Source organism: Pygocentrus nattereri, chromosome 1, assembly GCF_015220715.1.
Source record: "Pygocentrus nattereri isolate fPygNat1 chromosome 1, fPygNat1.pri, whole genome shotgun sequence".
Taxonomy (NCBI): domain Eukaryota; kingdom Metazoa; phylum Chordata; class Actinopteri; order Characiformes; family Serrasalmidae; genus Pygocentrus; species Pygocentrus nattereri.
In genome coordinates, this window is record NC_051211.1 from 42,130,429 (window position 1) to 42,136,650 (window position 6,222).

The following is a 6,222-nucleotide window of genomic DNA, read 5'->3' on the forward strand; positions in this document are numbered from 1 at the left end:
CATCAAGAACAAAGCTACACAAACATATGAGGTCATCTTAATGAATCAGTCAAAGAACTGTCATCAGTGGGTTATGAATTCAAAAAGCCATTTCCTGTGAAGTCTTTCCTACATTATTTCAAACAGAGGGTCTCTTAAAAAGATACAAAGGGATAGGCAACATGACAATTATATTGCTATTGCAAGAAATTACATTACAATAAGCTTTTTTTCACTTAAAGAATTCAGAACAACTCAGTGTTTTACAGTGGCTAGCAGGGTTTCACCCAGCTGTCTAGAGACCACAAGTTTGAATCCTGACAAGGAAGCACATGAAAGCATAACTGCGCCTGCATGCACAGCATGTGAAAGGCTGAATGTGTGTTTCAAATGGGAAACTACAGTTTCGCTGATGCCTTGTGTTTGATGCAACTCATTAAACCCCAGAAAAACTAAACATTCATTTATTCAAATCCAAGCGGTTCAGCTGTCCCTTGTTTCACCTTATTGCCAAGAGATTGTAAATTGAAACCCTGATTATGCCAGGAGTTTGAGACAGCACTACTGTTTTCATGTGCCTGGCCCAACATTTTAAACCACAAAAAATTTAACCATGATTGGTGCTGTTAAATTTGTAAAATTGTCTTCAAGTTAAGGCTGAAAGATTACGCTTTGCCATCAAAATCACAAGTTGAAAAACTGCAATTTTCAAATCATAAGAGATGGAATTTTAATTATATAGTATGCAAACAACAAGCTTTCAGTAGAGGAAATTTATAGCAATAAAACAGAGCTTGGGAGCGGCCTGTTATACAATCAGAACATTTATTTATAGAATACATAGGAACACCATTGAAATTTAACTTGCAGTCACAACATTAACCAGAAAAAAAAAAAATCACAATTACATATTTCCCACGAAGCATTCAGCCCGTACTTCAAGTATTACGATATTATATTTTTCCCCATTTTGTCCACTCCTATATCAATTTCAGGCAGAAGCATGTCACAGCAGGTCTTGTAGCTCCATCAAGATGACTGAACCACTGGTGTTGTCAAGGTAGAACTAGGCATAACTGTGAGGCTACAGCAAAATTTATGCCAACCCCATAATGCCTGCCTGTGACATCATAAGATACAATAGCACTCGATTATCAAAGGCAGAAGACGGACAACTTTTTTTGGCAGACAGACTGCTGCTAGGGCTTACAAGGTTACAAAAAGAGAACTCAGTGCTTTGAATATAACTCCAAAGTAAAAAAAAAAAAAAAATTCAGCATTTCAGTACATTTTGTTCTGTTGTTCTCCATGTTATGATGGAGTGATTAACACTCTGACTTTACACTGTAAGATGCAATCAATCACAGCTAACCACAGCCCAACTGGTACAAGAGCACTATCAGTGAAATGCTACAAGACACACCACAAAGTGAATGATATCGTCAAGTACTCAAGAAGAATCTAACTTTGTCATGAGACTGAATGAAAGTAAGACCCTATAAATGCCTTTGCTGTGTGTTTGACTGCAAAAGACAAAGACAAAACCAATGGCAACTGGGGCTCCTATATGTTTGAGTCAGCAAGCAAGCAAGCAAAGTTTATTTATATAGTGCTTTTTACAACAGGTGTTGTCACAAAGCAACTTTACAGAACAATCAGTATGATAGAAGGAAAAAGAAGAGAGAAAATCTGGGTCCAAGCCCCCATGAGCAAGCCAGTGGCAAAAACTCCCTAAATGCAAGAGGAAGAAACCTTGAGAGGAACCAAGACTCAGAAGGAGAACTCATCCTCTGGTCAACACCAGATAGCAAACATTGCTAGTATAAAATATTATAGAACAGAGTCCAATGTTTTGTTGATGTGATGCAACCAATGCAAGCCAGCTCAAAAAGGAAAAAAACATGATGGCAGCTAATTTATTCACAACTGGAAGGAACCTAGGTTTTAAAGCAGCGTTATATGACAATTGGGGTTTTTTTGCTCTAGAGCTTCCCTTACACTCAGAGTGTATTTCACTTTTAAACCACTGTCTTAAACACAAATTGCACAGTGAGCCCCCCTCAAGGACAGCTGTACACATGCAATTTGTTGACAAGGATACAGAATCCCACTCCGCTTCACTTACACACAGGCATGTGGAAGCTACAGGTTACTCTTGTGATTTCAGATGTTTCTATGTAAAATCTGTAGCGTACATATGCCTGCTTGATGCACATGCATGTGAAGGAGAGTCAGAATTCAGAAAACACCTGCAAAGAACATCAGAAGAGAAATAACCATGTTATCCTACAAATTAGAGTAAAATTAGAGGAGGTTACAAACTTTCAAGGCTCATTTGCCTGAAGACTGACCTTTTTTTCAGCATGAGATGAATTTTCTTTGAAACGGGCCAAGGTTAGATAATGTCTGACATATCGAAAAAAGACAAATTTCTGTGAGACAGCGATGACACAGATAAGGTTACAGCCTAGGTCGCAAAATCTTTTATAAATAACATTTACAGGGTTGTACAATCTGACGTTAGGAGTTTTGTTTTCCTGTTAGCCGTGAGACTGTCTTGCATCCTTTTACCTCTTTCAGCTCTCGCTAACAAGGTTTTTTTTTCAGGTTTAAGTGCTATCTGGGCTACAAACATTGTACTTTCTAAAACATTTACAAGTTAACATTTGTTCAGGCCAGGTGCTCAGAGTAAATGAAAATTTCTGGCGTGGAAAAGACTATGTGGAATGCAATCTCATACCCAGTTTGTTTTCATAGGTGTTTGAATGCATACACAGCTGGATACGTAACATATTTTCATAAAAGTCTGTATAAAAATTGAGCGTTGGTGTGCGTTTTAGAGAAGGAAGGCGAGAGGGAGGGAGGGAGGAAGAGATAGAGGCCTTGGGTAACAGTATCTAGTGCCTACTTTTCCCCCAGTACAGCTTGAGTTTCCCAATGCCTGCATCTTTTGTCTCACTCATTCACTCACTGGCTTGCTTGCTCACAGATCAATACTATTAACTTAAAAAAAAAAAAAAAAAAGGTGCTAATAATTGCAAGACTGAGGCAGACACCTTCAGCGCCACTTACACTGTCCTTTTTATCTCATTTTAATCCTTTTAATACTAGCAAATTTGGGAATTAAACATCAGTGAATATGGTTACATAAAAATTTTCAGAAATATTACCAAACATAACTAAGTTAAAAGTAGTATTAAGAGTAAAAAGCAGTTTAACATAAAAGCAAATCTGAAAAAATGGCTCTGCTGTGTGTTCCTTCTGCCTTAATGGGACAATTACAGTATTTCACGATCCCTGTTGTTCTACGCTGGAATATTCTGCCTTTCAACACAGATATTTAAGAAACACGCCAGCATTTGTCAACCTAATATCTATCAATTGCATTGGTATCGTACTGCGCTATACAAAGGAGCTTAAAAACTATTTCTTTCAAAACACATTTATAATAAAAGCCAATGGGCAGTTAAACTCAGCATCTGCCAATAGCAACTAATGTGTTTTCTATACTTTTTCTGTACAAGAAAACTTGTCACAATTATTATCCATATTATTCTACCATATGCTTAAGATTAGTGTGGGGTAATATGCTGATATTACCTGATGCTGATTTACCATTACCATGACAAATTAAGGCTTTCTAAGTAAATGTATCAAATCTCTGAAATTATTAGAAGCATTGTGAAAGTGTCTTTAAATAACATATTTTTGTTACTTAGCTCACCCTACTCACAGCGATGTGGTTGAAACATCAGGGAGTTTAAAAAGGCTATTTTTGGGGGGCATGTACAATCAGCATCATCTGTAACAATACACAGCACACAAATGACAATAAAGCAACAAATTCCATGCAACACTGCTCATCTACAGGGAGTCTCTCACACCTACTTAACATAAGACTGTAATGGTGGCTTTTATTTTGCCTGTGTGAAGTATGTGGTAATGTTACATTGTCCCTCATTCCCACCTACTCACAACTGGAGCACAGTAGCATCCTCAACTGGAGCACAGATAGATACTGCTTGTCCCTAGACTCACAGGCACACAGACATACACCTAAATTTATATATAACACTTCCCATTCTCACCATATGGGACACATTACAGCACACACACATGCACACACACGTCCCGATTTGGGTCATCCGTGCACCGGCTGCATGCCAGGCTGCTGAACGCACCCTCATTTCCATCTGAAGAGTCTCCGATACAGAGATGAGTGCCAGCCCTGGCAAACCACCACACTGGCCACCAGCCCATACTGACACCAGCACTCAGCTAGGCAGGACAATGTCACACAATCAAATAGAGACTCACATAGACACTTTCATTAATATGTGGTAATACAATTTACCCAAAACCCCAGACCAGCAGCTTTATAGATCATTTGAGAAAACACACAGCACAGTACAACTTAAGGGAATAATCCAGTGTTGTAAATCCTAACGTTAGGCATCTTCAGCACCTGCAACTGACTTATATAATACAAGTGTGCAACACAGATAATCTGTTGACTCTAAACACAAATACACCAGAAGTCAATGCGTTGACTGAGAAGCTGCCTACTGACTTAATTACTGTGCTTCAAGCAAATAGGCTTGCTGTTCCTTTACTTAGTCAGAATCATTGTCTGTGATGATCAACCGGAGGCATCAGACAAAGATTACAGTGAAAATGCTGGAGTGCTTCCTCTAAAGCATCACTGTCCATCCATCAGTACTCAACACCTGTCCAACAAAATGAAAAGCAGAAGCTACAACAGAGGCTACATATATACAGCTTTTACATTACAGCAAGTGCACCCCATTATAAACTGACTTCTGCTACTGGCTCCCATGACCTAAACACATATGTATCTGTTACTCAAACTGTAAACTGATTACCAAGATAATGAGCTGCTTTTTCCCATGAATGTTCAAAGTTCAAACAACAATCGCACGGTAGGGAAACCCCCAATTTCAGAGGAAAATAGTTACAAGGCAAGGTTGGTACTTGAAAGATTAAACCAACGCGCTAATGAAGGTCCAGAAACTCTGAGCTGGTAGTTAAATGGCAGCCTTGTGCACTGTGGACAGTGTGGATGAGCCTGTTTACTTGTCCTCCTTTCAGTCGCCGCAACATTACCGTGCAGTCATCGACGGATTCCTTCGGATGTGACCGTAAACACAAGCACAGAAAACAGCCACAAAACGATAACTCGCCCTCGGTTTGCTGACAGTTTAAGGCCAACGTTAACATTTACCTCGCAGTGAGCGCGAGGCGACGGAATCTGACTGAATAGCCTCCACACGATTTTCACTCTGCCTTGACATTTGTTAATCGACCACAGACCTCAAACAGAGAGTACCACCGTACTAATTTGTGATAAAATAGTACTCAAGCGAGCGAGAAGAGGCTAACTTCACTCCGGGGGGAGAGACAGCGCTTCTGCTAACGTTACCAGGCTACGACATGAACTCCACAGTCACAGTCGGCTACACTGTTAGCTTTCTGGGTGACGTTGAAGACTGTTCCACTCGATATATGAAACACTCGTTCCCAAAATACGTGACAGGACACTTACCAGAAAGTAAAAGAGCTGTTTCGAGCCGAGTCGAAGCCCTCGGCGACTTCTCGCAGGCCGGATGCCGTCTTTTCCCCCTCTCACCGCAAACACCCAGCCTGTTGTTCGCTCGTCGTGCTCGGGGAGCTTTTCCCCTCGCGCAGGCTCTTTAATTCAAACTCTAACGGTTAAAATGGCCGTTACGGTCAGCAGGCTGTGGGTCCCTGTCGATTTCGCTGAACTGTGACGTTCGTGTCACCCTAAGCGGACACTGAGGTCGGCCGTAGCAGGAGGGGTGATCGCGGGTTTGCTGCCCGTCTGCTGCCGCCTCCGCCTAGACTCTCACAGCGGAGGAAGAGGAAAACGAGCCGCTGAATTATTTACCCCCACTGAATCCCGTTCAGCGGGTAAACACTGCCGCCTGCAGGCACAAGCGAGCAAGTCACTGTGTGATACTGTTGCAGTGCGCCCTCTACTGGACACGCGTGGGCACAGCTTTGAGCGCCTAGAGAAGAAAAACGAAATCTGTTCTCGGACTTGAGTCGTAGTACGGAGCCCCGCTGGTGTCATCCTGTATAAATAAAAAATAATGCGTGGCTACGTTTCCTAAGTCGTGGCCACGACTTAATCATCTCGTTCCCACGCCTTACCAAGTTGTGGCCACGCATTATTTTATGTACACAGGACGTCACCAGCTGGGC

At 41.3% G+C, this 6,222-nt stretch overlaps 1 protein-coding gene across 1 annotated transcript in view; it reads right to left on the reverse strand.

Annotated features, from left to right (window-relative positions):
- Positions 1 to 5,882, reverse strand: part of cdk17 (cyclin-dependent kinase 17) — a 70,006-nt gene extending 64,124 nt beyond the window's left edge. The window contains exon 1 of the mRNA XM_017683313.2: positions 5,543 to 5,882. The gene's annotated coding sequence lies outside the window, so the exon portion shown is untranslated. The remainder of the gene's footprint in view (positions 1 to 5,542) is intronic.
- Between the last annotated feature and the right edge of the window lie 340 nt (positions 5,883 to 6,222).